The 14,910-nt window shown below is 77.4% G+C and overlaps 14 non-coding genes across 14 annotated transcripts; all 14 read left to right on the top strand.

The window, feature by feature from the left end:
• Positions 1-225: 225 nt before the first annotated feature.
• Positions 226-344, top strand: LOC149746403 (5S ribosomal RNA). Its single transcript, XR_016389435.1, has one exon. It is a non-coding gene; the product is annotated as a 5S ribosomal RNA (ribosomal RNA).
• Positions 345-1,278: 934 nt separating this feature from the next.
• Positions 1,279-1,397, top strand: LOC149746404 (5S ribosomal RNA). The gene has a single exon (XR_016389436.1). It is a non-coding gene; the product is annotated as a 5S ribosomal RNA (ribosomal RNA).
• A 934-nt stretch (positions 1,398-2,331) lies between these two features.
• Positions 2,332-2,450, top strand: LOC149746405 (5S ribosomal RNA). Its single transcript, XR_016389437.1, has one exon. It is a non-coding gene; the product is annotated as a 5S ribosomal RNA (ribosomal RNA).
• A 934-nt stretch (positions 2,451-3,384) lies between these two features.
• LOC149746406 (5S ribosomal RNA) lies at positions 3,385-3,503 on the top strand. The gene has a single exon (XR_016389438.1). It is a non-coding gene; the product is annotated as a 5S ribosomal RNA (ribosomal RNA).
• Positions 3,504-4,437: 934 nt separating this feature from the next.
• LOC149746407 (5S ribosomal RNA) lies at positions 4,438-4,556 on the top strand. The gene has a single exon (XR_016389440.1). It is a non-coding gene; the product is annotated as a 5S ribosomal RNA (ribosomal RNA).
• Positions 4,557-5,490: 934 nt separating this feature from the next.
• Positions 5,491-5,609, top strand: LOC149746408 (5S ribosomal RNA). The gene has a single exon (XR_016389441.1). It is a non-coding gene; the product is annotated as a 5S ribosomal RNA (ribosomal RNA).
• Positions 5,610-6,543: 934 nt separating this feature from the next.
• Positions 6,544-6,662, top strand: LOC149746409 (5S ribosomal RNA). The gene has a single exon (XR_016389442.1). It is a non-coding gene; the product is annotated as a 5S ribosomal RNA (ribosomal RNA).
• A 934-nt stretch (positions 6,663-7,596) lies between these two features.
• LOC149746410 (5S ribosomal RNA) lies at positions 7,597-7,715 on the top strand. Its single transcript, XR_016389443.1, has one exon. It is a non-coding gene; the product is annotated as a 5S ribosomal RNA (ribosomal RNA).
• A 934-nt stretch (positions 7,716-8,649) lies between these two features.
• LOC149746411 (5S ribosomal RNA) lies at positions 8,650-8,768 on the top strand. Its single transcript, XR_016389444.1, has one exon. It is a non-coding gene; the product is annotated as a 5S ribosomal RNA (ribosomal RNA).
• A 934-nt stretch (positions 8,769-9,702) lies between these two features.
• On the top strand, positions 9,703-9,821 carry LOC149746412 (5S ribosomal RNA). Its single transcript, XR_016389445.1, has one exon. It is a non-coding gene; the product is annotated as a 5S ribosomal RNA (ribosomal RNA).
• Positions 9,822-10,755: 934 nt separating this feature from the next.
• On the top strand, positions 10,756-10,874 carry LOC149746413 (5S ribosomal RNA). The gene has a single exon (XR_016389446.1). It is a non-coding gene; the product is annotated as a 5S ribosomal RNA (ribosomal RNA).
• A 934-nt stretch (positions 10,875-11,808) lies between these two features.
• Positions 11,809-11,927, top strand: LOC149746414 (5S ribosomal RNA). Its single transcript, XR_016389447.1, has one exon. It is a non-coding gene; the product is annotated as a 5S ribosomal RNA (ribosomal RNA).
• Positions 11,928-12,861: 934 nt separating this feature from the next.
• Positions 12,862-12,980, top strand: LOC149746415 (5S ribosomal RNA). The gene has a single exon (XR_016389448.1). It is a non-coding gene; the product is annotated as a 5S ribosomal RNA (ribosomal RNA).
• A 934-nt stretch (positions 12,981-13,914) lies between these two features.
• LOC149746416 (5S ribosomal RNA) lies at positions 13,915-14,033 on the top strand. Its single transcript, XR_016389449.1, has one exon. It is a non-coding gene; the product is annotated as a 5S ribosomal RNA (ribosomal RNA).
• The last annotated feature ends 877 nt before the right edge of the window (positions 14,034-14,910 follow it).

Raw genomic sequence — 14,910 nt, forward strand, 5'->3', positions numbered from 1 at the left:
GCGGGGCGCCAAGCGCCGAAGGGTTCGCTGGGTCACGCCCGCCCTCGGCTGGGAGGGGGTGGCCAAACCCTCCGCCTCCGCCACCGCCCGGTACCCGAGACCTCCGTTCCCCCTGCCTGGGCGGGCGACGGGGTCCTGCCGGGGCGGGCTGACCGCCAGGCTGGCGGTGAGGCGCAAGCGCCAGCGAAAGTGGGCCTCAAGAGGCAGCCCGCCGTCCCCGCCCCCGTCTACGGCCATACCACCCTGAACGCGCCCGATCTCGTCTGATCTCGGAAGCTAAGCAGGGTCGGGCCTGGTTAGTACTTGGATGGGAGACCGCCTGGGAATACCGGGTGCTGTAGGCTTTTTGCCTCCCGCTCCGCCTTCTCCTTTAACTCGCCCGCGGGCGGTGGCCGCCGGCTCCGCCCGCGCCGGGGCCCCGCTGCAGGCCCCGCCTCCTCAGGCCCCTCCCACCACGGCGCGCGCGCCGGAGGGGGCGCTCCCCGCCGGCCCGGCCCGCCAGGCGGCCAGAAGGCGGCCCTGGAAGGCAGCCGCACCCCAGACGCCCCCGGGGTGCCTGGCCCGGACCCAGGCTCCGCCGCGGGCCCGGTTGCCGTCCCTTCGGCCAGCGAGCCCCTCGACCTGCACCTGGCCGCCCCCACCGGCGCCCCGCCCCGGTGCCGCCACCTGTGTGCCGGTGGGTGTGTCCCTCCACAGCTCCCTCCGGCAAAAGCCCCGCCCCCCGCCGTGTCGCCGCCGCGGCCGGGTGCGGGAGCGGGTTCGAGGGCAGGGGCCGCTTCCCCGGGCCTGCCGGCCGCCAGGGGCGGGCTCCTGAGCTCGGCGGGTGGTGTGCGGGCAAGGGTGGCCTCGCCGGGGCTGAGGGGCCGTGGCGACACGATGGTGGCTCCCAGTGGCTTCGGGCCAGCTGCTGTCGGGCAGGAGGGCCGGCCCGGGCTGCGGCTGGGCGGCGCCTAGCGCCGCGTGGGCGGGCAGGGGCGATGCCCAAGGGACCGCGGGCCCCGGGCCCTGAAGCCTCCGGGGCCACGTCCCTGTGAGCGACGGGCCGGATCTTGGGCGGGGCGCCAAGCGCCGAAGGGTTCGCTGGCTCACGCCCGCCCTCGGCTGGGAGGGGGTGGCCAAACCCTCCGCCTCCGCCACCGCCCGGTACCCGAGACCTCCGTTCCCCCTGCCTGGGCGGGCGACGGGGTCCTGCCGGGGCGGGCTGACCGCCAGGCTGGCGGTGAGGCGCAAGCGCCAGCGAAAGTGGGCCTCAAGAGGCAGCCCGCCGTCCCCGCCCCCGTCTACGGCCATACCACCCTGAACGCGCCCGATCTCGTCTGATCTCGGAAGCTAAGCAGGGTCGGGCCTGGTTAGTACTTGGATGGGAGACCGCCTGGGAATACCGGGTGCTGTAGGCTTTTTGCCTCCCGCTCCGCCTTCTCCTTTAACTCGCCCGCGGGCGGTGGCCGCCGGCTCCGCCCGCGCCGGGGCCCCGCTGCAGGCCCCGCCTCCTCAGGCCCCTCCCACCACGGCGCGCGCGCCGGAGGGGGCGCTCCCCGCCGGCCCGGCCCGCCAGGCGGCCAGAAGGCGGCCCTGGAAGGCAGCCGCACCCCAGACGCCCCCGGGGTGCCTGGCCCGGACCCAGGCTCCGCCGCGGGCCCGGTTGCCGTCCCTTCGGCCAGCGAGCCCCTCGACCTGCACCTGGCCGCCCCCACCGGCGCCCCGCCCCGGTGCCGCCACCTGTGTGCCGGTGGGTGTGTCCCTCCACAGCTCCCTCCGGCAAAAGCCCCGCCCCCCGCCGTGTCGCCGCCGCGGCCGGGTGCGGGAGCGGGATCGAGGGCAGGGGCCGCTTCCCCGGGCCTGCCGGCCGCCAGGGGCGGGCTCCTGAGCTCGGCGGGTGGTGTGCGGGCAAGGGTGGCCTCGCCGGGGCTGAGGGGCCGTGGCGACACGATGGTGGCTCCCAGTGGCTTCGGGCCAGCTGCTGTCGGGCAGGAGGGCCGGCCCGGGCTGCGGCTGGGCGGCGCCTAGCGCCGCGTGGGCGGGCAGGGGCGATGCCCAAGGGACCGCGGGCCCCGGGCCCTGAAGCCTCCGGGGCCACGTCCCTGTGAGCGACGGGCCGGATCTTGGGCGGGGCGCCAAGCGCCGAAGGGTTCGCTGGCTCACGCCCGCCCTCGGCTGGGAGGGGGTGGCCAAACCCTCCGCCTCCGCCACCGCCCGGTACCCGAGACCTCCGTTCCCCCTGCCTGGGCGGGCGACGGGGTCCTGCCGGGGCGGGCTGACCGCCAGGCTGGCGGTGAGGCGCAAGCGCCAGCGAAAGTGGGCCTCAAGAGGCAGCCCGCCGTCCCCGCCCCCGTCTACGGCCATACCACCCTGAACGCGCCCGATCTCGTCTGATCTCGGAAGCTAAGCAGGGTCGGGCCTGGTTAGTACTTGGATGGGAGACCGCCTGGGAATACCGGGTGCTGTAGGCTTTTTGCCTCCCGCTCCGCCTTCTCCTTTAACTCGCCCGCGGGCGGTGGCCGCCGGCTCCGCCCGCGCCGGGGCCCCGCTGCAGGCCCCGCCTCCTCAGGCCCCTCCCACCACGGCGCGCGCGCCGGAGGGGGCGCTCCCCGCCGGCCCGGCCCGCCAGGCGGCCAGAAGGCGGCCCTGGAAGGCAGCCGCACCCCAGACGCCCCCGGGGTGCCTGGCCCGGACCCAGGCTCCGCCGCGGGCCCGGTTGCCGTCCCTTCGGCCAGCGAGCCCCTCGACCTGCACCTGGCCGCCCCCACCGGCGCCCCGCCCCGGTGCCGCCACCTGTGTGCCGGTGGGTGTGTCCCTCCACAGCTCCCTCCGGCAAAAGCCCCGCCCCCCGCCGTGTCGCCGCCGCGGCCGGGTGCGGGAGCGGGTTCGAGGGCAGGGGCCGCTTCCCCGGGCCTGCCGGCCGCCAGGGGCGGGCTCCTGAGCTCGGCGGGTGGTGTGCGGGCAAGGGTGGCCTCGCCGGGGCTGAGGGGCCGTGGCGACACGATGGTGGCTCCCAGTGGCTTCGGGCCAGCTGCTGTCGGGCAGGAGGGCCGGCCCGGGCTGCGGCTGGGCGGCGCCTAGCGCCGCGTGGGCGGGCAGGGGCGATGCCCAAGGGACCGCGGGCCCCGGGCCCTGAAGCCTCCGGGGCCACGTCCCTGTGAGCGACGGGCCGGATCTTGGGCGGGGCGCCAAGCGCCGAAGGGTTCGCTGGCTCACGCCCGCCCTCGGCTGGGAGGGGGTGGCCAAACCCTCCGCCTCCGCCACCGCCCGGTACCCGAGACCTCCGTTCCCCCTGCCTGGGCGGGCGACGGGGTCCTGCCGGGGCGGGCTGACCGCCAGGCTGGCGGTGAGGCGCAAGCGCCAGCGAAAGTGGGCCTCAAGAGGCAGCCCGCCGTCCCCGCCGCCGTCTACGGCCATACCACCCTGAACGCGCCCGATCTCGTCTGATCTCGGAAGCTAAGCAGGGTCGGGCCTGGTTAGTACTTGGATGGGAGACCGCCTGGGAATACCGGGTGCTGTAGGCTTTTTGCCTCCCGCTCCGCCTTCTCCTTTAACTCGCCCGCGGGCGGTGGCCGCCGGCTCCGCCCGCGCCGGGGCCCCGCTGCAGGCCCCGCCTCCTCAGGCCCCTCCCACCACGGGGCGCTCGCCGGAGGGGGCGCTCCCCGCCGGCCCGGCCCGCCAGGCGGCCAGAAGGCGGCCCTGGAAGGCAGCCGCACCCCAGACGCCCCCGGGGTGCCTGGCCCGGACCCAGGCTCCGCCGCGGGCCCGGTTGCCGTCCCTTCGGCCAGCGAGCCCCTCGACCTGCACCTGGCCGCCCCCACCGGCGCCCCGCCCCGGTGCCGCCACCTGTGTGCCGGTGGGTGTGTCCCTCCACAGCTCCCTCCGGCAAAAGCCCCGCCCCCCGCCGTGTCCCCGCCGCGGCCGGGTGCGGGAGCGGGATCGAGGGCAGGGGCCGCTTCCCCGGGCCTGCCGGCCGCCAGGGGCGGGCTCCTGAGCTCGGCGGGTGGTGTGCGGGCAAGGGTGGCCTCGCCGGGGCTGAGGGGCCGTGGCGACACGATGGTGGCTCCCAGTGGCTTCGGGCCAGCTGCTGTCGGGCAGGAGGGCCGGCCCGGGCTGCGGCTGGGCGGCGCCTAGCGCCGCGTGGGCGGGCAGGGGCGATGCCCAAGGGACCGCGGGCCCCGGGCCCTGAAGCCTCCGGGGCCACGTCCCTGTGAGCGACGGGCCGGATCTTGGGCGGGGCGCCAAGCGCCGAAGGGTTCGCTGGCTCACGCCCGCCCTCGGCTGGGAGGGGGTGGCCAAACCCTCCGCCTCCGCCACCGCCCGGTACCCGAGACCTCCGTTCCCCCTGCCTGGGCGGGCGACGGGGTCCTGCCGGGGCGGGCTGACCGCCAGGCTGGCGGTGAGGCGCAAGCGCCAGCGAAAGTGGGCCTCAAGAGGCAGCCCGCCGTCCCCGCCCCCGTCTACGGCCATACCACCCTGAACGCGCCCGATCTCGTCTGATCTCGGAAGCTAAGCAGGGTCGGGCCTGGTTAGTACTTGGATGGGAGACCGCCTGGGAATACCGGGTGCTGTAGGCTTTTTGCCTCCCGCTCCGCCTTCTCCTTTAACTCGCCCGCGGGCGGTGGCCGCCGGCTCCGCCCGCGCCGGGGCCCCGCTGCAGGCCCCGCCTCCTCAGGCCCCTCCCACCACGGCGCGCGCGCCGGAGGGGGCGCTCCCCGCCGGCCCGGCCCGCCAGGCGGCCAGAAGGCGGCCCTGGAAGGCAGCCGCACCCCAGACGCCCCCGGGGTGCCTGGCCCGGACCCAGGCTCCGCCGCGGGCCCGGTTGCCGTCCCTTCGGCCAGCGAGCCCCTCGACCTGCACCTGGCCGCCCCCACCGGCGCCCCGCCCCGGTGCCGCCACCTGTGTGCCGGTGGGTGTGTCCCTCCACAGCTCCCTCCGGCAAAAGCCCCGCCCCCCGCCGTGTCGCCGCCGCGGCCGGGTGCGGGAGCGGGATCGAGGGCAGGGGCCGCTTCCCCGGGCCTGCCGGCCGCCAGGGGCGGGCTCCTGAGCTCGGCGGGTGGTGTGCGGGCAAGGGTGGCCTCGCCGGGGCTGAGGGGCCGTGGCGACACGATGGTGGCTCCCAGTGGCTTCGGGCCAGCTGCTGTCGGGCAGGAGGGCCGGCCCGGGCTGCGGCTGGGCGGCGCCTAGCGCCGCGTGGGCGGGCAGGGGCGATGCCCAAGGGACCGCGGGCCCCGGGCCCTGAAGCCTCCGGGGCCACGTCCCTGTGAGCGACGGGCCGGATCTTGGGCGGGGCGCCAAGCGCCGAAGGGTTCGCTGGCTCACGCCCGCCCTCGGCTGGGAGGGGGTGGCCAAACCCTCCGCCTCCGCCACCGCCCGGTACCCGAGACCTCCGTTCCCCCTGCCTGGGCGGGCGACGGGGTCCTGCCGGGGCGGGCTGACCGCCAGGCTGGCGGTGAGGCGCAAGCGCCAGCGAAAGTGGGCCTCAAGAGGCAGCCCGCCGTCCCCGCCCCCGTCTACGGCCATACCACCCTGAACGCGCCCGATCTCGTCTGATCTCGGAAGCTAAGCAGGGTCGGGCCTGGTTAGTACTTGGATGGGAGACCGCCTGGGAATACCGGGTGCTGTAGGCTTTTTGCCTCCCGCTCCGCCTTCTCCTTTAACTCGCCCGCGGGCGGTGGCCGCCGGCTCCGCCCGCGCCGGGGCCCCGCTGCAGGCCCCGCCTCCTCAGGCCCCTCCCACCACGGCGCGCGCGCCGGAGGGGGCGCTCCCCGCCGGCCCGGCCCGCCAGGCGGCCAGAAGGCGGCCCTGGAAGGCAGCCGCACCCCAGACGCCCCCGGGGTGCCTGGCCCGGACCCAGGCTCCGCCGCGGGCCCGGTTGCCGTCCCTTCGGCCAGCGAGCCCCTCGACCTGCACCTGGCCGCCCCCACCGGCGCCCCGCCCCGGTGCCGCCACCTGTGTGCCGGTGGGTGTGTCCCTCCACAGCTCCCTCCGGCAAAAGCCCCGCCCCCCGCCGTGTCGCCGCCGCGGCCGGGTGCGGGAGCGGGTTCGAGGGCAGGGGCCGCTTCCCCGGGCCTGCCGGCCGCCAGGGGCGGGCTCCTGAGCTCGGCGGGTGGTGTGCGGGCAAGGGTGGCCTCGCCGGGGCTGAGGGGCCGTGGCGACACGATGGTGGCTCCCAGTGGCTTCGGGCCAGCTGCTGTCGGGCAGGAGGGCCGGCCCGGGCTGCGGCTGGGCGGCGCCTAGCGCCGCGTGGGCGGGCAGGGGCGATGCCCAAGGGACCGCGGGCCCCGGGCCCTGAAGCCTCCGGGGCCACGTCCCTGTGAGCGACGGGCCGGATCTTGGGCGGGGCGCCAAGCGCCGAAGGGTTCGCTGGCTCACGCCCGCCCTCGGCTGGGAGGGGGTGGCCAAACCCTCCGCCTCCGCCACCGCCCGGTACCCGAGACCTCCGTTCCCCCTGCCTGGGCGGGCGACGGGGTCCTGCCGGGGCGGGCTGACCGCCAGGCTGGCGGTGAGGCGCAAGCGCCAGCGAAAGTGGGCCTCAAGAGGCAGCCCGCCGTCCCCGCCGCCGTCTACGGCCATACCACCCTGAACGCGCCCGATCTCGTCTGATCTCGGAAGCTAAGCAGGGTCGGGCCTGGTTAGTACTTGGATGGGAGACCGCCTGGGAATACCGGGTGCTGTAGGCTTTTTGCCTCCCGCTCCGCCTTCTCCTTTAACTCGCCCGCGGGCGGTGGCCGCCGGCTCCGCCCGCGCCGGGGCCCCGCTGCAGGCCCCGCCTCCTCAGGCCCCTCCCACCACGGCGCGCGCGCCGGAGGGGGCGCTCCCCGCCGGCCCGGCCCGCCAGGCGGCCAGAAGGCGGCCCTGGAAGGCAGCCGCACCCCAGACGCCCCCGGGGTGCCTGGCCCGGACCCAGGCTCCGCCGCGGGCCCGGTTGCCGTCCCTTCGGCCAGCGAGCCCCTCGACCTGCACCTGGCCGCCCCCACCGGCGCCCCGCCCCGGTGCCGCCACCTGTGTGCCGGTGGGTGTGTCCCTCCACAGCTCCCTCCGGCAAAAGCCCCGCCCCCCGCCGTGTCGCCGCCGCGGCCGGGTGCGGGAGCGGGATCGAGGGCAGGGGCCGCTTCCCCGGGCCTGCCGGCCGCCAGGGGCGGGCTCCTGAGCTCGGCGGGTGGTGTGCGGGCAAGGGTGGCCTCGCCGGGGCTGAGGGGCCGTGGCGACACGATGGTGGCTCCCAGTGGCTTCGGGCCAGCTGCTGTCGGGCAGGAGGGCCGGCCCGGGCTGCGGCTGGGCGGCGCCTAGCGCCGCGTGGGCGGGCAGGGGCGATGCCCAAGGGACCGCGGGCCCCGGGCCCTGAAGCCTCCGGGGCCACGTCCCTGTGAGCGACGGGCCGGATCTTGGGCGGGGCGCCAAGCGCCGAAGGGTTCGCTGGCTCACGCCCGCCCTCGGCTGGGAGGGGGTGGCCAAACCCTCCGCCTCCGCCACCGCCCGGTACCCGAGACCTCCGTTCCCCCTGCCTGGGCGGGCGACGGGGTCCTGCCGGGGCGGGCTGACCGCCAGGCTGGCGGTGAGGCGCAAGCGCCAGCGAAAGTGGGCCTCAAGAGGCAGCCCGCCGTCCCCGCCCCCGTCTACGGCCATACCACCCTGAACGCGCCCGATCTCGTCTGATCTCGGAAGCTAAGCAGGGTCGGGCCTGGTTAGTACTTGGATGGGAGACCGCCTGGGAATACCGGGTGCTGTAGGCTTTTTGCCTCCCGCTCCGCCTTCTCCTTTAACTCGCCCGCGGGCGGTGGCCGCCGGCTCCGCCCGCGCCGGGGCCCCGCTGCAGGCCCCGCCTCCTCAGGCCCCTCCCACCACGGCGCGCGCGCCGGAGGGGGCGCTCCCCGCCGGCCCGGCCCGCCAGGCGGCCAGAAGGCGGCCCTGGAAGGCAGCCGCACCCCAGACGCCCCCGGGGTGCCTGGCCCGGACCCAGGCTCCGCCGCGGGCCCGGTTGCCGTCCCTTCGGCCAGCGAGCCCCTCGACCTGCACCTGGCCGCCCCCACCGGCGCCCCGCCCCGGTGCCGCCACCTGTGTGCCGGTGGGTGTGTCCCTCCACAGCTCCCTCCGGCAAAAGCCCCGCCCCCCGCCGTGTCGCCGCCGCGGCCGGGTGCGGGAGCGGGATCGAGGGCAGGGGCCGCTTCCCCGGGCCTGCCGGCCGCCAGGGGCGGGCTCCTGAGCTCGGCGGGTGGTGTGCGGGCAAGGGTGGCCTCGCCGGGGCTGAGGGGCCGTGGCGACACGATGGTGGCTCCCAGTGGCTTCGGGCCAGCTGCTGTCGGGCAGGAGGGCCGGCCCGGGCTGCGGCTGGGCGGCGCCTAGCGCCGCGTGGGCGGGCAGGGGCGATGCCCAAGGGACCGCGGGCCCCGGGCCCTGAAGCCTCCGGGGCCACGTCCCTGTGAGCGACGGGCCGGATCTTGGGCGGGGCGCCAAGCGCCGAAGGGTTCGCTGGCTCACGCCCGCCCTCGGCTGGGAGGGGGTGGCCAAACCCTCCGCCTCCGCCACCGCCCGGTACCCGAGACCTCCGTTCCCCCTGCCTGGGCGGGCGACGGGGTCCTGCCGGGGCGGGCTGACCGCCAGGCTGGCGGTGAGGCGCAAGCGCCAGCGAAAGTGGGCCTCAAGAGGCAGCCCGCCGTCCCCGCCCCCGTCTACGGCCATACCACCCTGAACGCGCCCGATCTCGTCTGATCTCGGAAGCTAAGCAGGGTCGGGCCTGGTTAGTACTTGGATGGGAGACCGCCTGGGAATACCGGGTGCTGTAGGCTTTTTGCCTCCCGCTCCGCCTTCTCCTTTAACTCGCCCGCGGGCGGTGGCCGCCGGCTCCGCCCGCGCCGGGGCCCCGCTGCAGGCCCCGCCTCCTCAGGCCCCTCCCACCACGGCGCGCGCGCCGGAGGGGGCGCTCCCCGCCGGCCCGGCCCGCCAGGCGGCCAGAAGGCGGCCCTGGAAGGCAGCCGCACCCCAGACGCCCCCGGGGTGCCTGGCCCGGACCCAGGCTCCGCCGCGGGCCCGGTTGCCGTCCCTTCGGCCAGCGAGCCCCTCGACCTGCACCTGGCCGCCCCCACCGGCGCCCCGCCCCGGTGCCGCCACCTGTGTGCCGGTGGGTGTGTCCCTCCACAGCTCCCTCCGGCAAAAGCCCCGCCCCCCGCCGTGTCGCCGCCGCGGCCGGGTGCGGGAGCGGGATCGAGGGCAGGGGCCGCTTCCCCGGGCCTGCCGGCCGCCAGGGGCGGGCTCCTGAGCTCGGCGGGTGGTGTGCGGGCAAGGGTGGCCTCGCCGGGGCTGAGGGGCCGTGGCGACACGATGGTGGCTCCCAGTGGCTTCGGGCCAGCTGCTGTCGGGCAGGAGGGCCGGCCCGGGCTGCGGCTGGGCGGCGCCTAGCGCCGCGTGGGCGGGCAGGGGCGATGCCCAAGGGACCGCGGGCCCCGGGCCCTGAAGCCTCCGGGGCCACGTCCCTGTGAGCGACGGGCCGGATCTTGGGCGGGGCGCCAAGCGCCGAAGGGTTCGCTGGCTCACGCCCGCCCTCGGCTGGGAGGGGGTGGCCAAACCCTCCGCCTCCGCCACCGCCCGGTACCCGAGACCTCCGTTCCCCCTGCCTGGGCGGGCGACGGGGTCCTGCCGGGGCGGGCTGACCGCCAGGCTGGCGGTGAGGCGCAAGCGCCAGCGAAAGTGGGCCTCAAGAGGCAGCCCGCCGTCCCCGCCCCCGTCTACGGCCATACCACCCTGAACGCGCCCGATCTCGTCTGATCTCGGAAGCTAAGCAGGGTCGGGCCTGGTTAGTACTTGGATGGGAGACCGCCTGGGAATACCGGGTGCTGTAGGCTTTTTGCCTCCCGCTCCGCCTTCTCCTTTAACTCGCCCGCGGGCGGTGGCCGCCGGCTCCGCCCGCGCCGGGGCCCCGCTGCAGGCCCCGCCTCCTCAGGCCCCTCCCACCACGGCGCGCGCGCCGGAGGGGGCGCTCCCCGCCGGCCCGGCCCGCCAGGCGGCCAGAAGGCGGCCCTGGAAGGCAGCCGCACCCCAGACGCCCCCGGGGTGCCTGGCCCGGACCCAGGCTCCGCCGCGGGCCCGGTTGCCGTCCCTTCGGCCAGCGAGCCCCTCGACCTGCACCTGGCCGCCCCCACCGGCGCCCCGCCCCGGTGCCGCCACCTGTGTGCCGGTGGGTGTGTCCCTCCACAGCTCCCTCCGGCAAAAGCCCCGCCCCCCGCCGTGTCGCCGCCGCGGCCGGGTGCGGGAGCGGGATCGAGGGCAGGGGCCGCTTCCCCGGGCCTGCCGGCCGCCAGGGGCGGGCTCCTGAGCTCGGCGGGTGGTGTGCGGGCAAGGGTGGCCTCGCCGGGGCTGAGGGGCCGTGGCGACACGATGGTGGCTCCCAGTGGCTTCGGGCCAGCTGCTGTCGGGCAGGAGGGCCGGCCCGGGCTGCGGCTGGGCGGCGCCTAGCGCCGCGTGGGCGGGCAGGGGCGATGCCCAAGGGACCGCGGGCCCCGGGCCCTGAAGCCTCCGGGGCCACGTCCCTGTGAGCGACGGGCCGGATCTTGGGCGGGGCGCCAAGCGCCGAAGGGTTCGCTGGCTCACGCCCGCCCTCGGCTGGGAGGGGGTGGCCAAACCCTCCGCCTCCGCCACCGCCCGGTACCCGAGACCTCCGTTCCCCCTGCCTGGGCGGGCGACGGGGTCCTGCCGGGGCGGGCTGACCGCCAGGCTGGCGGTGAGGCGCAAGCGCCAGCGAAAGTGGGCCTCAAGAGGCAGCCCGCCGTCCCCGCCCCCGTCTACGGCCATACCACCCTGAACGCGCCCGATCTCGTCTGATCTCGGAAGCTAAGCAGGGTCGGGCCTGGTTAGTACTTGGATGGGAGACCGCCTGGGAATACCGGGTGCTGTAGGCTTTTTGCCTCCCGCTCCGCCTTCTCCTTTAACTCGCCCGCGGGCGGTGGCCGCCGGCTCCGCCCGCGCCGGGGCCCCGCTGCAGGCCCCGCCTCCTCAGGCCCCTCCCACCACGGCGCGCGCGCCGGAGGGGGCGCTCCCCGCCGGCCCGGCCCGCCAGGCGGCCAGAAGGCGGCCCTGGAAGGCAGCCGCACCCCAGACGCCCCCGGGGTGCCTGGCCCGGACCCAGGCTCCGCCGCGGGCCCGGTTGCCGTCCCTTCGGCCAGCGAGCCCCTCGACCTGCACCTGGCCGCCCCCACCGGCGCCCCGCCCCGGTGCCGCCACCTGTGTGCCGGTGGGTGTGTCCCTCCACAGCTCCCTCCGGCAAAAGCCCCGCCCCCCGCCGTGTCGCCGCCGCGGCCGGGTGCGGGAGCGGGATCGAGGGCAGGGGCCGCTTCCCCGGGCCTGCCGGCCGCCAGGGGCGGGCTCCTGAGCTCGGCGGGTGGTGTGCGGGCAAGGGTGGCCTCGCCGGGGCTGAGGGGCCGTGGCGACACGATGGTGGCTCCCAGTGGCTTCGGGCCAGCTGCTGTCGGGCAGGAGGGCCGGCCCGGGCTGCGGCTGGGCGGCGCCTAGCGCCGCGTGGGCGGGCAGGGGCGATGCCCAAGGGACCGCGGGCCCCGGGCCCTGAAGCCTCCGGGGCCACGTCCCTGTGAGCGACGGGCCGGATCTTGGGCGGGGCGCCAAGCGCCGAAGGGTTCGCTGGCTCACGCCCGCCCTCGGCTGGGAGGGGGTGGCCAAACCCTCCGCCTCCGCCACCGCCCGGTACCCGAGACCTCCGTTCCCCCTGCCTGGGCGGGCGACGGGGTCCTGCCGGGGCGGGCTGACCGCCAGGCTGGCGGTGAGGCGCAAGCGCCAGCGAAAGTGGGCCTCAAGAGGCAGCCCGCCGTCCCCGCCCCCGTCTACGGCCATACCACCCTGAACGCGCCCGATCTCGTCTGATCTCGGAAGCTAAGCAGGGTCGGGCCTGGTTAGTACTTGGATGGGAGACCGCCTGGGAATACCGGGTGCTGTAGGCTTTTTGCCTCCCGCTCCGCCTTCTCCTTTAACTCGCCCGCGGGCGGTGGCCGCCGGCTCCGCCCGCGCCGGGGCCCCGCTGCAGGCCCCGCCTCCTCAGGCCCCTCCCACCACGGCGCGCGCGCCGGAGGGGGCGCTCCCCGCCGGCCCGGCCCGCCAGGCGGCCAGAAGGCGGCCCTGGAAGGCAGCCGCACCCCAGACGCCCCCGGGGTGCCTGGCCCGGACCCAGGCTCCGCCGCGGGCCCGGTTGCCGTCCCTTCGGCCAGCGAGCCCCTCGACCTGCACCTGGCCGCCCCCACCGGCGCCCCGCCCCGGTGCCGCCACCTGTGTGCCGGTGGGTGTGTCCCTCCACAGCTCCCTCCGGCAAAAGCCCCGCCCCCCGCCGTGTCGCCGCCGCGGCCGGGTGCGGGAGCGGGATCGAGGGCAGGGGCCGCTTCCCCGGGCCTGCCGGCCGCCAGGGGCGGGCTCCTGAGCTCGGCGGGTGGTGTGCGGGCAAGGGTGGCCTCGCCGGGGCTGAGGGGCCGTGGCGACACGATGGTGGCTCCCAGTGGCTTCGGGCCAGCTGCTGTCGGGCAGGAGGGCCGGCCCGGACTGCGGCTGGGCGGCGCCTAGCGCCGCGTGGGCGGGCAGGGGCGATGCCCAAGGGACCGCGGGCCCCGGGCCCTGAAGCCTCCGGGGCCACGTCCCTGTGAGCGACGGGCCGGATCTTGGGCGGGGCGCCAAGCGCCGAAGGGTTCGCTGGCTCACGCCCGCCCTCGGCTGGGAGGGGGTGGCCAAACCCTCCGCCTCCGCCACCGCCCGGTACCCGAGACCTCCGTTCCCCCTGCCTGGGCGGGCGACGGGGTCCTGCCGGGGCGGGCTGACCGCCAGGCTGGCGGTGAGGCGCAAGCGCCAGCGAAAGTGGGCCTCAAGAGGCAGCCCGCCGTCCCCGCCCCCGTCTACGGCCATACCACCCTGAACGCGCCCGATCTCGTCTGATCTCGGAAGCTAAGCAGGGTCGGGCCTGGTTAGTACTTGGATGGGAGACCGCCTGGGAATACCGGGTGCTGTAGGCTTTTTGCCTCCCGCTCCGCCTTCTCCTTTAACTCGCCCGCGGGCGGTGGCCGCCGGCTCCGCCCGCGCCGGGGCCCCGCTGCAGGCCCCGCCTCCTCAGGCCCCTCCCACCACGGCGCGCGCGCCGGAGGGGGCGCTCCCCGCCGGCCCGGCCCGCCAGGCGGCCAGAAGGCGGCCCTGGAAGGCAGCCGCACCCCAGACGCCCCCGGGGTGCCTGGCCCGGACCCAGGCTCCGCCGCGGGCCCGGTTGCCGTCCCTTCGGCCAGCGAGCCCCTCGACCTGCACCTGGCCGCCCCCACCGGCGCCCCGCCCCGGTGCCGCCACCTGTGTGCCGGTGGGTGTGTCCCTCCACAGCTCCCTCCGGCAAAAGCCCCGCCCCCCGCCGTGTCGCCGCCGCGGCCGGGTGCGGGAGCGGGATCGAGGGCAGGGGCCGCTTCCCCGGGCCTGCCGGCCGCCAGGGGCGGGCTCCTGAGCTCGGCGGGTGGTGTGCGGGCAAGGGTGGCCTCGCCGGGGCTGAGGGGCCGTGGCGACACGATGGTGGCTCCCAGTGGCTTCGGGCCAGCTGCTGTCGGGCAGGAGGGCCGGCCCGGACTGCGGCTGGGCGGCGCCTAGCGCCGCGTGGGCGGGCAGGGGCGATGCCCAAGGGACCGCGGGCCCCGGGCCCTGAAGCCTCCGGGGCCACGTCCCTGTGAGCGACGGGCCGGATCTTGGGCGGGGCGCCAAGCGCCGAAGGGTTCGCTGGCTCACGCCCGCCCTCGGCTGGGAGGGGGTGGCCAAACCCTCCGCCTCCGCCACCGCCCGGTACCCGAGACCTCCGTTCCCCCTGCCTGGGCGGGCGACGGGGTCCTGCCGGGGCGGGCTGACCGCCAGGCTGGCGGTGAGGCGCAAGCGCCAGCGAAAGTGGGCCTCAAGAGGCAGCCCGCCGTCCCCGCCCCCGTCTACGGCCATACCACCCTGAACGCGCCCGATCTCGTCTGATCTCGGAAGCTAAGCAGGGTCGGGCCTGGTTAGTACTTGGATGGGAGACCGCCTGGGAATACCGGGTGCTGTAGGCTTTTTGCCTCCCGCTCCGCCTTCTCCTTTAACTCGCCCGCGGGCGGTGGCCGCCGGCTCCGCCCGCGCCGGGGCCCCGCTGCAGGCCCCGCCTCCTCAGGCCCCTCCCACCACGGCGCGCGCGCCGGAGGGGGCGCTCCCCGCCGGCCCGGCCCGCCAGGCGGCCAGAAGGCGGCCCTGGAAGGCAGCCGCACCCCAGACGCCCCCGGGGTGCCTGGCCCGGACCCAGGCTCCGCCGCGGGCCCGGTTGCCGTCCCTTCGGCCAGCGAGCCCCTCGACCTGCACCTGGCCGCCCCCACCGGCGCCCCGCCCCGGTGCCGCCACCTGTGTGCCGGTGGGTGTGTCCCTCCACAGCTCCCTCCGGCAAAAGCCCCGCCCCCCGCCGTGTCGCCGCCGCGGCCGGGTGCGGGAGCGGGATCGAGGGCAGGGGCCGCTTCCCCGGGCCTGCCGGCCGCCAGGGGCGGGCTCCTGAGCTCGGCGGGTGGTGTGCGGGCAAGGGTGGCCTCGCCGGGGCTGAGGGGCCGTGGCGACACGATGGTGGCTCCCAGTGGCTTCGGGCCAGCTGCTGTCGGGCAGGAGGGCCGGCCCGGGCTGCGGCTGGGCGGCGCCTAGCGCCGCGTGGGCGGGCAGGGGCGATGCCCAAGGGACCGCGGGCCCCGGGCCCTGAAGCCTCCGGGGCCACGTCCCTGTGAGCGACGGGCCGGATCTTGGGCGGGGCGCCAAGCGCCGAAGGGTTCGCTGGGTCACGCCCGCCCTCGGCTGGGAGGGGGTGGCCAAACCCTCCGCCTCCGCCACCGCCCGGTACCCGAGACCTCCGTTCCCCCTGCCTGGGCGGGCGACGGGGTCCTGCCGGGGCGGGCTGACCGCCAGGCTGGCGGT

This window comes from Delphinapterus leucas, chromosome 19 (assembly GCF_059928025.1).
Source record: "Delphinapterus leucas isolate spDelLeu-1000000601 "Yukka" chromosome 19, BTC_Dleu_Yukka2, whole genome shotgun sequence".
NCBI classification, from domain to species: Eukaryota; Metazoa; Chordata; class Mammalia; order Artiodactyla; family Monodontidae; genus Delphinapterus; species Delphinapterus leucas.